Source organism: Bos taurus, chromosome 7 (assembly GCF_002263795.3).
Source record: "Bos taurus isolate L1 Dominette 01449 registration number 42190680 breed Hereford chromosome 7, ARS-UCD2.0, whole genome shotgun sequence".
NCBI classification, from domain to species: domain Eukaryota; kingdom Metazoa; phylum Chordata; class Mammalia; order Artiodactyla; family Bovidae; genus Bos; species Bos taurus.
In genome coordinates, this window is record NC_037334.1 from 33,824,634 (window position 1) to 33,841,088 (window position 16,455).

Genomic DNA, 16,455 nt, shown 5'->3' on the forward strand with positions numbered 1-16,455 from the left:
TAATGTTCATTACTTCTATTTTTGATAGACTGTCATTGTCTATTACCATTCTGTGTTATATCTATATAATTATTTTGGAATGAAGGGAAGGGAAAGAAACAAAAAGAGAGGTGAAAAACATCAGTAATTAGAGTCACATGACATGGTCTGTTCATTTTTTTTAACACTCAGTAATCCTGCCATATTCAAACAGAAAACCAGTTAAAAAACACCTCTCAGAGCTTTCAGATCTTAGTACTCATTTGATAATGAGTGAAATCAACAAACAGGGGTCAAAAAGAAATGCAATTCAAACCTTTCCCAAGTCATTCTTTCCTGTAAACTTGATTATGTGAAAACAGTGTGTACTATAGAACAGACACCAAAGGAAAGTTACCGGAGATAAAAAGGGCATTCTAAGACAACGTAACAATTCTTAATGTGTATCCACCCAATGACAGTATCAAACTCTATGAGGCAAAAACTGATAGAACTACAAAGAGAAATAAATGCATCTACCATTACAGTTGAAAGAGCTGAAGTCTTCAACAACCCTCCATCAGAAATGGACAGACCAGGCAGGAGGAAAAACAGTAAGGACAGAGTTGAACTGAACAGTACCATAAATCAACAGAATATAATTGATATCTATAGATTACTTCAGCCAAAACAGCAGAATATACATTATTTTTGCAAGCCCCCATAAAACACTCACCAAGATAGACCACATTCTGGGTCATAAAACATCTTTAAAAGCATAGAAATCATCATAAACAAAACCTGCTTTTAGATTACAGTGGAGTTAAACTAGAAATCAGTAACAGAAAGACAACTGGAAAATTCCAAAATATGGGCAAACAACATACCTTTAAATAACATATGAAGCCAAGTAAGAAATTTCAAGACAAATTTAAAACCATTTTATACTAAATGAAAATGAAAACACAATGTATTGGTGGGTGACCTCAGCACCATGGTAGCATCTCCCATGCTTTCCCCTAACCCAACAGTAAAAATTCAGCATCAATCCATGGATAAAAGTACCTTTGAGGGAGATTTGAGAATCAGAGATACATGCAAAGGAACCTGGAAGCGATGTCACCCACCCACATGGCAGGTGGCATGGCAGATAGACCTCAGTCCTGGCTGTGGACCATGAGCCAGACTGAGCTCCTCTTGGCTGTGGTCCCAGGAACCCCTGGAGAACACTGAGTTAGATGATCATCCATGAATGAGAGGGCCTTTGTAGAAGTCTAAGTTTCTAGAGAAGAATTTCCACACACTACTGGAGCCAAATAAATATGACTTAAGACACACTAAAGTAGGTAAGGGAAACAAATTCACTTACCTGCATCTCACCTTATCCAAAGCAGCATTTGTTGTTGCTGTTTTTCAGTCACTAAATCATGTCTGACTCTTTGCGACCACATGGACTGTTGCACTACAGGCTCTTGTCCTCCACTCTCTCCCAGAGTTTGCTCAAATTCATGTCCACTGAGTTGGTGATTCTATCTAACCATCTTATCCTTTACTTCTGCCATTTCCTTTTGTCTTCACCTTTTCCCAGCAGGGTCTTTTCAAATAAGTTGGCTCTTCACATCAGGTGGCCAAAATATTGGAGCTTCAGCTTCAGCAACAGTTCTTCCAGTGAACATTCAGTGTTGATTTAAGATTGACTGGTTTGATCTCTTTGCAGTGTAAGAGACTCTCAAAATTCTTCTCCCGCACCACAATTTAAAAGCATTAGTTCATTGGCGTTCAGCCTTCTTTATGGTCCAAGGCAGCATACCTTAGAGCTAACAGAGATATTCCTAGCCTGTGACATCTCCTGCAGGGAAAAGAGAGAGAATTTGACTTCCCCAGGTCTGCAAGATCCTGCCAAAGAGGCTAATTTCTCTCTCACCCCATTCACAATACTAACTCATGAGCTACACGATTTAGGAGTGAGAAGTGCAGAAGACAGAACACTTGGGGTACAATAAAGGAACTCAGATCCTACTAACGGTATGGTGGACTCCATCAAGAAGCCCATAACTGAACCCCTGGGAATATCTCACCCATGGATCCCCTCAATGAACTACGAGTACCCTCAGCACCACATGTGCCCTATCCACACACCATTTGCACCCTTTTGCTAGCTGTCTGTGCATACTTCTGTATAATCATAAGGGATCTGATTTAGGTCATACTGGTGGCTCAGACAGTAAAGCATCTGCCTACAATGCGGGAGACCCAGGTTCGATCCCTGGGTCAGGAAGATCTCCTGGAGAAGGAAATGGCAACCCACTCCAGTACTCTTGCCTGGAAAATTCCATGGATGGAGGAGCCTGGTAGGCTACAGTCCATGGGGTCGCAAAGAGCTGGACATGACTGAGTGACTTCAATGTCAATGTCAAGATTCTTTACTGTGGGTTACAAGGCCATATATGAGCTGATCTGAGCTACTTCAGTCCATTCTACTTTTGACTTCCCTGGTGGCTCAGACGGTAAAGCATCTACCTGCAATGCTGGAGACCTGGGTTCAATCCCTGGGTGGGGAAGATTTCCTGGAGAAGGCAATGGCAACCCCCTCCAGTATTCTTTCCTGGAAAATCCCACGGATGGAGGAGCCTGGTAGGCTACAGTCCATGGGGTCACAAAGAGTCAGACACAACTGAGCGACTTCACTTCACTTTACTTTCACTTTGAATGGTCTAGTGTTTTTCCCTACTTTCTTCAATTTAAGTCTAAATTTGGTAATAATGAGTTTGAGAGGGTAACAGGCAGGAAGGCCAAGGGTCTCCAAACAGAGGATATAGGCTGCAAGTGTCAGACATTTTTTTTTTTTTTTATCTCTCTCTTAAGTGGCAGGAGGAAACAAACTAGTGATATATTTTTCCCCTTCTCTATAGAAATTTAAAAAAAGGTTTTTCTTAAAATACTGTGTTGCCATAATGACACATGGTTCCACCTGAACTTAACTTTTCTCAAATCTTGAGATAACCAATACATTTTTCTTATGGAAATGTTTGTCTTAAACTATGTTAATGTACTATGCATTTACCCCAGACTCTATCTTCAAGACCATTCCTCCTAAAAGCTCAGATTTAGGCTCAGAACCTTATGTTATCCTCATACATTGTTCTCCTAATCCATGCAAATGGAACTATTTGTATGGTAATCTGCCTTTATACGAGAGAGATTCAAGTCAATCATTTATGGCCCCAGATGACTCCCCTGGTGCCAAGATTATCTCAAAATGCATCTTGTGGGTGAGGGGCCTGGTGCCATTCTCTGAGTTTTGAGACATTCCTTTCTTTCACTGACAGACTGCTAGTAACTATATAACATCCAGTTAAAGACTAGCAGGTGGTATTATTTCTGCCCCCTTCTGATGTCTATTTCAGAAGCTTTCTCTATCTCCTTTATACTTCAATAAAACTTTGTTACACAAAAGCTCTGAGCAATCAAGCCTCGTCTCTGGCCCCGGATTGAATTCTTCTCCTCCAGAGGCCAAGAATCCTGATGTCTTCATAGTTCTGCAACAACATTTCAAGTTCATGACCTGAGCCACAGTCAGCTCCCAGTCTTGTTTGGCTGATTGTATAGAGCTTCTCCATCTTTAGCTGCAAAGAATATAATTAATTTGATTTTGGTGTTGACCATCTGGTGATGACCACGTGTAGAATCTTCTCTTGTGTTGTTGGAAGAGGGTGTCTGCTGTGACCAGTGCATTCTCTTAGCAGAATTCTATTAGCCTTTGCCCTGCTTCATTCTGCCAGGTGAGTGTATGTCTGCGGTTTTTGTCTCGTCACAACAAAGATTTGGAGTGACTTACATTAAAGCCCCCTCAGCATGTCACAGCTCTCGGGTCTTGGATAGACCATGTTATAGCTCTGTCTCTCTCTCTCTCCCATGTGCTGGGGCTCTCTTCTCTTCACATCTTTGGATCGAGGTGCCCTCATGCCTCCAAGATGGATTTTCCTGCTATCTTCTAAATAAAATAGAGCTGTAACACTGATTTGTCTAAGAGCTAGAACACGGTCTATCCAAGACCCAAGAGCTGTGACATGCCGAGGGGGCTTTAATGTCCGTCATTCCAAATCTTTGTTGTGACAAGACAAAAACCGAGGAGTATATACTCGCAAGACAGTTCTGTACTCCAAGGCCAAACGTGCCTGTTACTCCAGGTATTTCTTGACTTCCTACTTTTGCATTCCAGTCCCCTATAATGAAAAGTACATCTTTTGGGGGTGTTAATACTAAAAGGTCTTGTAGGTCTTCATAGAACCGTTCAATTTCAGCTTCTTCAGCATTACTGGTCAGGGCATAGACTTGGATTACCATGATATTGAATGGTTTGCCTTAGAAACGAACAAAGATCATTCTGTCGTTTTTGAGACTGCATCCAAGTGCTGCATTTTGGACTCCTTTGTTGACTATGATGGCTGCTCCATTTATTCTAAGGGATTCTTGCCCACAGTAGTAGATATAATGGTTATCTGAGTTAAATTCACCCATTCTAGTCTATTTTAGTTCGCTGATTCCTAAAATGTAGACCTTCACTCTTGTCATCTCCTGTTTGATCACTTACAATTTGACTTGATTCACAGACCTAACATTCCAGGTTCCTATGCAATATTGCTGTTTACAGCATCAGACCTTGCTTCCATCACCAGTCACATCCACAACTGAGTGTTGTTATTGCTTTGGCTCCATCTCTTCATTCTTTCTGGGGTATTTCTCCACTGATCTCCAGGAGCATACTGGGCACCTACCGACCTGGGGAGTTCATCTTTCAGTGTCCTATCTTTTTGCCTTTTCATACTGTTCATGGGGTTCTCAAGGCAGGAATACTGAAGTGGTTTGCCATTTCCTTCTCCAGTGGACCACATTTTATCAGAACCCTCCACCATGACCCATCCGTCTTGGGTGAACGATGATGCTGTCAAAGTGCTGTACTCAATATGCCAGCAAACTTGGAAAACTCAGCAGTGGCCACAGGACTGGAAAAGGTCAGTTTTGTTCCAATTATTTTTTTCCCCAAAGAAAAGCAATGCCAAGAATTGTTCAAACTACTGCAAAATTGCACTTATCTCTCATGCTAGCAAAGTAAGCTCAAAATCCTCTAAGCCAGGCTTCAACAGTACATGAACCATGAACTTCCAGATGTTCAAGCTGGTTTTAGAAAAGGCAGAGGGACCAGAGATCAAATTGCCAACATCTGCTGGATCATCAAAAAAACAAGAGAGTACCAGAAAAAAAACATCTATTTCTTCTTTTTTAACTATGCCAAAGCCTTTGACTGTGTGGATCACAATAAACTGTGGAAAATTCTGAAAGAGATGGGAATACCAGACCACCTGCCTCTTGAGAAACCTGTATTCAGGTCAGGAAGCAACAGTTAGAACTGGACATGGAACAAAAGATTGGTTCCAAATAGGAAAAGGAGTACGTCAAGGCTGTATATTGTCACCCTGCTTATTTAACTTATATGCAGAGTACATCATGAGAAATGCTGGGCTGGAAGAAGCACAGGCTGGAATCAAGATTGCTGGGAGAAATATCAATAACCTCAGATATGCAGATGACACCACCCTTATGGCAAAAAGTGAAGAGGAACTAAAAAGCCTCTTGATGAAAGTGAAAGAGGAGAGTGAAAAAGTTGGCTTAAAGCTCAACATTCAGAAAACGAAGATCATGGCATCCAGTCCCATCACTTCATGGCAAATAGATGGGGAAACAGTGGAAACAGTGACAGATTTTATTATTTGGTGGTCCGAAATCACTGCATATGGTGACTGCAGCCATGAAATTAAAAGACACTTACTCCTTGGAAGAAAAGTTTTGACCAACCTAGATAGCATATTAAAAAGCAGAGACATTACTTTGCTGACAAATGTCCCTCTAGTCAAGGCCATGGTCATTCTGGCAGTCATGTATGGATGTGAAAGTTGGACCTAAGGAAAGATGAGAGCTGAAGAATTGATGCTTTTGAACTTTTGAAAGTCCCTTGGACTGCAGGGAGATCCAACCAGTCCATCCTAAAGGAGATCAGTCCTGAGTGTTCATTGGAAGGACTGACGCTGAAGCTGAAACACCAATACTTCGGCCACCTATGCAAAAAACGGACTCTTTTGAAAAGACCCTGATGCTGGGAAAGATTAAAGGTAGGAGGAGAAGGGGATGACAGAGGATGAGGGAGTTGGATGGCATCATTGACTCAGTGGACATGAGTTTGAGTGAACTCCGGGTGTTGGTGATGGACAGGGAGGCCTGGCGTGCTGCAGTCCATGGGTCACAGAGAGTTGGACACGGCTGAGCGACTGAACCGAAGACCCCCATGTATGTAATCAACTGACCTTTGGCAAGAGAAAAGACAATATAATGAAGCAAAGATAATGTTTTCTCCAAATGCTGCTTAGATACCTGGGAATCCATGTGCAAAAACTTGAATGTAGACACTACCTTTCATCCTTCACAAAAATAGTTTAAAACAAATTAGACTGACACGTAAATTCTCAAACTATAAAACTCTTAAAAGATAGCATAGTAGAAAGATTAGATGACCTAGGGTATGATGATGCCTGTTTAAATAAACACCAAAGATACAATCCTTGAAATAAATATTCAATAACTGGTAAACTGGACTGATTAAGATTAAACATTCTGCTCTGTAAAAGAATTTCAAGAGACTGAGAAGACAAGATACAGAAGAAAATATTTTCAGAAGGCACATATGATAAAGAAGTTATCCAAAAATACAAAGAATTCTTAAAGCTAAACAATTTAATTAAAAACTGGGCAAAAGTCCTTAACAGATCTCATTAAAGAATATTTACAGATGGCATATAAAATGATGCATTATCAAGCAAATGAAAATTCAAACAACAATCAGATACCTCCATACACCTATTAGCATGGTCAAATCTAGGAAATGACAATACCAAATGCTGACTAGGATGTTGAATAACAGGTATTAGACTTGGCTGGTGGGAATGCAAAATGCTTCGGCCACTTTGGAAGACAAGTTGGCATTTCTTACCAAACTAGACATATTCTTGCTATACAATTCAGCAAACATACTCCTTGGCATTTACCCAAAGAAGCTGAAATTTTTCTATCCACACAGAAACCTGCACATAATGTTAATAGCAGCTTTGTTCATAATTGACTTGTTAATAGCAGCTTGTTTGGAAGCAAACAAGATGTCCCTCACTAGGTGAGTGGATAAATAAACCATAGTACATTCAGAAAATGGAGTATTATTCAGCACACAAACAATGAGCTATTAAGCCATGAAAAGACATGTAGGAATCATACATGCCTATTACTAAGTGAAATAAGCAATCTGAAAAGGCTATATTCTATATGATTCCAAATATATGATATTATGGGAAAAGTAAAACTATGGATACAATAAAAAGATGAGAGGCTACTGGAGAGAAGGGTGGTAGAGAGATTAATTGGCAGAGCACAGACAATCTTTAGGGCAATGAAACTGCTCTGTTTAATACTGTAATAACTGATGTCATTAAACATTTCTCCCAAGTCCATAGAATATATAATACCAAGAAAAATCCCTAAAGTAAGCTATGAACTTTGGGTGATTATGAGGTGATAATGTAGATTCATCCTTAGTAAGAAATGTGCCATTCTGGTAAGTGATATTGATAATGGGGGAGACTATACATGTGTGAGGTAAGAGGGTGTTTGGGAAACCTACCTTCCTCTCAGTTTTTTTGCAAACTTAAAACTATTCTAAAAAATTGTCTGTAAAACAGTATGTACTTATTTGATATAAATAAGCCTCAAAGCTCTTCTCCCCAAATCAAAACAGTCTTTATTGGGCTTATTGTGGCTTTGCCCAACTATTACTATAATTTGAGCACTTCCTTTGCCAATTAATATTCACTTTGCCCAAATGCTCTTATTTTTTCAGTAATTTTAACTATTCAAATACACAAAGATTCTTCACTGATGTAAAAAAAAAAAAAGAAAAGCATATTTACCCAATGTTGAATTACTTAGTCAGCAGAGTATTTTTAATTCAGCTTTTACCTACCTTGATGTATTCATAACTGAACAAATTTACCCACTTCCTTTTACTAAGTATTAAATACTTGAATTTATTAATGGATAAGGTTTAGAAAGTGGAAATAGGATTGAGGAGGTGATTTAGTTACACTGGGTCTGAATTTTTCTCATCTATTATTTGGTGGGGACAAGACAATGTCTGTCAAGTTTATACCTAATATTCTATTAGAAATCTGTCAAATTGTGGCAATGTTAAATTACTGAAATGAAATCAACCAAGATCTGATCATTCTAGTCCTCTAGTTCAAACCTTTGTCTGAAAGGTCGAATATAGTTTAAATGATTTAAAATACACCACACATGGAAAGAATATTGCATTGCCTTGAGTCTAGGAATGATGGAACAAAAATCTACTATGAACCATATGTAATAAAAACCAACCCTACAAATGCAAAAAGATAATATGAGAAAATGAAATGCTATCAGGAAAATAGTACATAAAACTTTGAAGTAACTTGATGACCTTTTTAAAATTACTTTGAGAATAAACACAAGACAAAATACTTTTATTTCAAGTTACTGGTAAGTTTAGGTATAAAGTTACTCTAAAAAAGCTCTTTGTTGTTGTCATTCAGTCACTCAGTCCTGTCTGGCTCTTTGAGACCCCATGGACTGCAACGTGCCAAGCCTCTCTGTCCATCACCAACTCCTGCGGTTTACCCAAACTCATGTCCATTGATCGGTGATGCCATCCAATCATCTCATCCTTTGTCATCCTCTTCTCCTCCTGCCCTCAATCTTTCCCACCATCAGGGTCTTTTCAAATGAGTCAGCTCTTCGCATCAGGTGGCCAAAGTATTGGAGTTTCAGCTTCAGCATCATTCCTTCCAAAGAACACTCAGGACTGATCTCCTTCAGGATGGACTGGTTGGATCTCCTTGCAGTCCAAGGGACTCTCAAGAGTCTTCTCCAACACCACACTTCAAAAGCATCAATTCTTCAGTGCTCAGCTTTCTTTAGTGTCCAACTCTCACATTCATACATGACTACTGGAAAAACCATAGCCTTGACTAGAGGGACCTTTGTCGGCAAAGTAATGTCTCTGCTTTTTAATACGCTGTCTAGGTTGGTCATAACTTTCTTTCCAAGGAGTAAGCATCTTTTAATTTCATGGCTGCAATCACCATCTGCAGTAATTTTGGAGCCCCAAAAAGTAAAGTCTGACCCTATTTTCTCTGTTTCCCCATCTATTTGCCATGAAGTGATGGGGCTGGATGCCATGATTTTTGTTTTCTGAATGTTGAGCTTTAAGCCAACTTTTTCACTCTCCTCTTTCACTTTCATCAAAAGGCTCTTTAGTTCTTCACTTTCTGCCATAAGGGTGGTGTCATCTGCATATCTGAGATTATTGGTATTTCTCCCGGCAACCTTGATTCCAGCTTGTGCTTTCTCCAGCCCAGCATTTCTCATGATGTACTCTGTGTATAAGTTAAATTAGCAGGCTGACAATATACAGCCTTGATGTACTCCTTTTCCTATTTGGAACCAATCTGTTTTTCCATGTCCAGTTCTAACTGTTGCTTCCTGACCTGCATACAGGTTTCTCAAGAGGCAGGTCAGGTGGTCTGGTATTCCCATCTCTTTCAGAATTTTCCACAGTTTCTTGTGATCCACACAGTCAAAGGCATTGGCATAGTCAATAAAGCAGAAATAGATGTTTTTCTGGAACTCTCTTGCTTTTTAGATGATCCAGCAATGTTGAATCATTGCTGGATGCCATGATCTTAGTTTTTTGAATGTTGAGTTTTAAGTCAGCTTTTTCACCCTCCTCTTTCACCTTCATCAAGAGGCTTTTGTCCCTGGAAATTTAGCACTCTTATCTTCATATAGCAAATTACTGTGTAGCTCACTGTATTATAACAATTGATGTGTATTTCTTTTCTAAAAATCATCATAGCAAAATTGTATGCATTTCTAACAGTGTTATACCATCCATTAAATTGCATATCAAATGCTGGTTATTTTAGCAACAATTTCAACTTTCCTATACCAAGAAATGTATATAAATCTGCTAACAGATTATAATCCATTTTTAAAAAGTTTTATTTTTTCCTACTATACATTACAGTAGATATGCATATCATTTTACTGCATATTAGGTTTCTTTTTAATTATATGTAATAAACATTACAGGTTTATAGGAAAATTAAATATTTTCATATTTAACAGAATTTTCTTGGTTCAAACTACTTTGTTTACTGAATAAAATTATTTTGATCACAAACAGTGGCCTCAAACATTTCATATAATCTTGTAAATTTCATAAAAATATGAGAGATCAAACGTAGTGCCATAGCTTTAAAAGCTGGTGAAAATGAACAACACCTAATACATAACTCTACACTGCAGTTTCCAGCAGAGTATATTTTATATTTCAAACTTTATGCCAACACAGAAGGAGGAAGCAGTGCTCAGAATTTTCTGGATAAATATTTATGCTTAGTCGTCAGATACTACTATCTTAACTGAAGTAAAATTCATTCTATTATGAAATTTATATTAAGTTGACAAAAGGCTTTAGAAAGTTTTGAAAAATGATCACTGTCTGGGTACTACTCATCATATTTTTATTTAATTGGTCTGAAAATGCAGCCTGGTAATCAGTATATTTTAAAACTTCCTCTGCTAATTTACTGCATGAGTGCTATGGTGGATAAAAGAATAAGAGATACTACTATAGTTTACATAAGAACCCAGCTAACATTGAAACAAGTGTTCAACAGCAGTTACTCATGTTTCTAGGATATACTTAACTATACAAGGGTAATAATATCCCCTTAAATGCACTCTAATAACATAATTAAGGACTGCCTCTAATCTTTGAGTAAATTTTATATATTCCCTTAACTTTATTTTTAATGTATGTCTATACATTCATAAGAATTTAAACCAAAGTTACTAAATCATTGTTTTTTTAACAGGCAAAAGACATTTGGAAGAATAAATAAAAACTATCTTTACTATTATCTCTCATTAAAAGGCTACTCTGAATCAATTTTAAGTAAAGATAAGAGAAACTGGGTATTGCCACACTCAGTCTAAAAACTGTAACAAAATAACCCAGAAATAGAAGCTTGCTTTTCATTTGTTCCAAATGATTTTCTGGCTTGCTTAAAATACACCTATAATTCTTGGACCTGGTGTAGCACATATTCATGTTTTTCAGATTACTCTGAGATTAATTTTGGCAGTACAAAGACTTATTCATTGAAATCTGTAAATAAAATAGCACTAATAGGAAACGTATAACTGTCTTAATTAGAATAACATTACATCAAAATGAGTAAGTTGAAGATGTAATTCAGTTCTATGGAATTGGAAATTTCACCAGTTTTCACAATTCTTTTCCAACACCTTATATCTGAAAATTTTCAGAAATTTGATTTTATAAAACCACTGTTTTTACTAACCTTGAATATTCTGATATTTTTGTGCTTCTGTTTTGATTAAAATATTATTACCCAAGTTTATACCCACTGAAAATGTAATCTGAGTTTTCTCCTTTGAAAATTCTGGGCGTATTTATAGACTTGTTCAGTGGAAAGACAGAAGCAGTAAAAAACGCTTCAAACTTTACAACTTAACTGGTTGTAAAAAGAAAGCGAGGAAAGAAGGAAGGAAGGAAAGGAGAGAGGGAGGAAGGAAGGACAGGCGGGAGGGAAAAAAGAAGGGAAGGCAGAGAGAAAAGAATATCAATAACAATATAATTTAGTCCCCTCAAGGTAGCCAAAAAGTATGCAAATGGATGACAAGTGTTTGAATGGACTAGCAGAAGGGCAAATGTCCAAGGGACTCAGCAAATGGAAGTTTTGGCCATAGATAGGCAGTAAAACCCCAAGAGTCCTATGATCTTAAGAAGGCTGGTACTCCACGATTTTGGAGATCAGAACAGTGTGTCTGAGTCCAGCTCTATGCAGACACATGCAGGAAACCCACAAAACTGCCTTTCTACCCCTGATGAGGAAACTAAATTTCTTTGTGATCAAAAGGTTTGTAGGTTCAGTGATGCATTAACAAGATAAAAGAAGATACGTTTACTGAGATGGACACAGTTCAGCCTCTTATTTTCTATAATTGATCTAATCTTTCTTAACTTGGGAAGTATGGGTAGAATTCAAGTATGTCTGAACTAAAGTTACTGCAGTCCTTTCCAACTAACGGGCTTCTTCCCTGGTGGCTCAGCTGGTAAAGAATCTGCCTGTAATGCGGGATACCTGGGTTCAATCCTTGGGTTGGGAAGATCCCTTGCAGAAGGGAACGGCTATCCACTCCAGTATTCTGGCCTGGAGAATTCCATGGACTGAATAGCTCATGGGGTTGTAAAGAGTCGGACATGACTGCATGACTTTTATTTTCACTTCCAATCAAAACAATTTCTCCCAAGCTCTTCTGAATAAAAACCATCATCTCCTCCCTTGCTCTCTCTAAAAAGGAGGCTCTGGGGAAACTGGATGGCCTGTGATACCAGGAAAGAGAGCCCCAGTTTCTGCTCTGACCAATTTTCTAATAACGATTATAAAGAGTAAACATTTCCTTATAGCACATAGGATAAAGAACATTCCCTGGAGGTTAAACGGATTATAACTTGGGGTATTTCTATTACTTTCTATGTAAAGCAACATAAAAATGTCACCTGTGTGCTCAAATAACCACCAGAATAGTTGCAGGCCACTGATCTAATGGTGCTTCTATTCATTCTACCACAAATTGAGCAGTAGAAGCAGTAACCTTCACCACCCTGAAAGTGTTTGTATTTCTGCCATGTGGGCATGGGTGCCTAAACTAAACTTTTCATTTGTATACCAAGAGTAAATCCCACAATCTCAGAGCTGTCCATGTGAAAAATAAGGTACAATTCCTCAGAACTGACCTTTTTATGCTTCATGGGGGGAAAAAGAAAGTGTATCTGGATCAAGTCACGTAGTTATGAGCAAAAGATGTGCAATGCTGATTCTAATAAATCAGAAAGCCATCACAGCCAGAAAAAAAGCTTTATCTCAAACTGTTTCTAAAGCACATGAAAGATAAGACAAAGTTTTGACAAGCTGACAACTTGTTATGTTGATTTACAGAGAAGTTTAAATTCCACAACCTCAAAATGACAATCTCATCGGAAGTCTCTGCTTAAAGAAATATTTTAGCAAAAATGAACTGGCACAGATTAAGAAAAGAAATGACATTTAATAGGCCATGTCAACATACCCCTTGGGTCAGATTAAAATGTAAAGCTAAAAATAATGCTTTAAAAACATATTTTACTAACAGGTTTATTACCTTAAGGGAAATGTCTTAAGGAAGGGACGGCTGATGATACACATATTTATTTGAGATTATGAAGATTTTCAGTAACTGCCAGAGCAATACCACCAGAAAAACCAGTATTAATACAAACTCTATCTAGAAACCAAGATTTTTTACATGGTAAACCTGACAATGTCTAAAAGAAATGATGATTTTACTAATATTTTAGTGCCAATTTCAAAGACTTTTCAAAAATGACATTGAAATCAGAGTCTGAAAATTCATTTCAACTTTTACAATGTGTCATGTATATGAAATCAGTGTTTCATATTAACCTTTGTATTATAATCTTAACATGAAATTGTAAAAATAATTCCTTTTTAGTTTATGTATTTGTAAAAACAATGAGTTGTATTATTGCAGCAGTTATGCTAAATAACTAAAAACTGTTCTTTCACAGTGAAGAATAGCAGTTTAGTCAGCTGAGTCTCTGGCTTTTACTAAAGAAAGTTATAAATTTAGTTTTGTATTGGGTCTGTTTACTATACCATGCACATTTTTAGGAAGATGGTTAGTGTGCTATAATTCTAAATTATACATTTCACCGTGTTTTTTTATCTAGGTATTTTGTGTTTTGATTTCTTCCCTCTTTTTCTTTCTCAATCTCTGTTTATGTCTTTTTCTTTGCACTATAGATTTATATGTATGTATATAAACACACACACATATACACACACTTCTGATTGCTAAAACACGGTCTATCTAGGGAAATCATAGATCCTATGCAGAATTTGAAATTAAGTTCCCATCTAACTTCTCTACCCTACTTCTTTGTGTACATTCTTCTAAAATGCTTTGGAAAACTTCAACTTTTGTCATATCTGGAAATTCCTATTATGTTAATTAATGCTTTCAGGAAAGTACGGGGACAAATCTCTGAAACTATAAAGAACTTAGTCACATAAACAGGTATGCACTGACTATATTTTATCATTTCAGAGAATGGTGTCTTCTCCTAAAGTTTTTATTTGCACAATAATCTCTCCATTATATTTTATTTAAAAATAGAAACACTACTGATAAATCTCAACTCCTGTATTCAGGAAAGAAGAAAGCACAGCTATTAGCCTACTGTGTATTTTTATAAATCTTGTTATAATTGCTTTCTATGTGTACTTAAATGCTTTTATAAATATAGGGTATTATATTTGCAAATCGTAATTAGTTACATGCTTAATGTATTATTTTCATATTGCTTTGTTCACTTCTCAATTTTTTTTTAAGATTTTTACACATTAGTACAAACATTTATCTCATCTTTTAACCTAATGTACTATCTTCCAGAATATGGATCAACCATACTTCATTTAAGCATTCTATTACTGAAAAACATGTGTGTAGCTCTCAAATTTGTTTGGAAATATTGATTTCCACTTTGCATAGAATAGCTGGTGGCCATTTACTGCCCACACAGAAAAACTAAAAAAGGTTCAAATGAAATACAGAACTCATATTTTAAAGACAGTAGAGAGATGAGGGAGCAATGAAAACTACAAAGCTAAGATTCTATACAGGGGAAAAGAAAAATTTAAAAACTCAAAGCAGCTAACTGACTTTTATAGTTGATTTTCACTCTGAAGATATTTCCCAATTTTTAGCATGGACAAGAAACTAAGCTTCCAGTACCAAAACTGCAGGAAAAGGCTGCTCACGGAGAGAGTGAAACTAGCAGTCTTTCAGAACTCCAGATGGCTGGTAGAGGCTTGGAGAATCTCTACGGCATGGTCAACTTTCTCCTCAAGAAACCTACTGATTACAGAAGACCCACAGGGTACAAAGGCAGAAATGGAAGCATATGAAACCTCTGAAAGCAGAGGTTTTCTGAAGTCTTCTAAAACAAAATTTAGGATTAAGGACAATCCAGAGTGAAGGGCCCCACAAAATACATCTGGCCCTTAGCAAAAATCAAGAAAGACCAAAGGTAAACCAGAAGTATTAATAAATGAGTTTTTGCAGGCTGAAACTCAGCTTTGAACCAGAACTGTTCCTTATTTGACTTGGAAAAAATTAACAAACAAAAACTCCCAAAAGAGTTAGAAGACCAGCAGGGGAAGCTCTCAAGTCCTGCAAGGACAGCAGAGCCTAACTGGAAAAGGATTCAGCCAATGAAAAGCCATGGACAGAATGTTTACAATAGCCACCCAACTTCCTTTTCCTCTTTGTAAAACTGTTCTTTCCTTGCCAAGGGGAAACCTGTACATGGCTTTCCAGGGTTGCAAACCCTGAAATACAATTCTCTGCTAATCCCGAATAAATTTGTCTTTGTTGGAGAAATATCTAGCAGTCATTTTGTTCAGGTCAACAGGCTAACATGATAACTGTGACACTATATTTCCTGCAGAGGGAAGAATAAACTTCTGCAGGAGGAAGATAATATTATGTGGAGTTTTGTAACTTTTTGTTCAGACATGCAATCCAAATTACTGGAATGATGTTAAAACACGGACACATGACCAAAAATCAAGATGAAAGAAAAAAGATAATAGAAACTGAGTTGCAGATAAATGAGTATCAGAATTAGCTGAATATGATTTTAAAACAATGATTAGTATATTAAACAGAGAAGGCAATGGCACCCCACTCCAGTACTCTTGCCTGGAAAATCTCATGGATGGAGGACCCTGGTGGGCTGCAGTCCATGGGGTCGCTAAGAGTCGGACACGACTGAACGACTTCACTTTCACTTTTCACTTTCATGCATTGGAGAAGGAAATGGCAACCCACTCCAGTGTTCTTGCCTGGAGAATCCCAGGGACGGTGGAGCCTGGTGGGCTGCCATCTCTGGGGTCGCACAGAATTGGACACGACTGAAGCGACTTAGCAGCAGCAGCAGCAGCGTATTAAAGGAAATAAGAAAAATATAGAAAAGCATTCATATAAATAGATTTGGTGAAATACTTGTTTTATCCAAAATACTTGTTTTATCCTTTGCCTATTTTAAAATTGAATTGTTGGTTTATTCCTTACTGATTTGCAGAAACTCTTTCGAATATTTTCTCCCAGGCTGTTGCTTTTTTTCTTTTTTTAGACAGAATTTTTTTTAAAAGCCAGCCAAAGGAAACAGTAGAAGTGAAAAATTAAAATCAAGAATTTAAATGA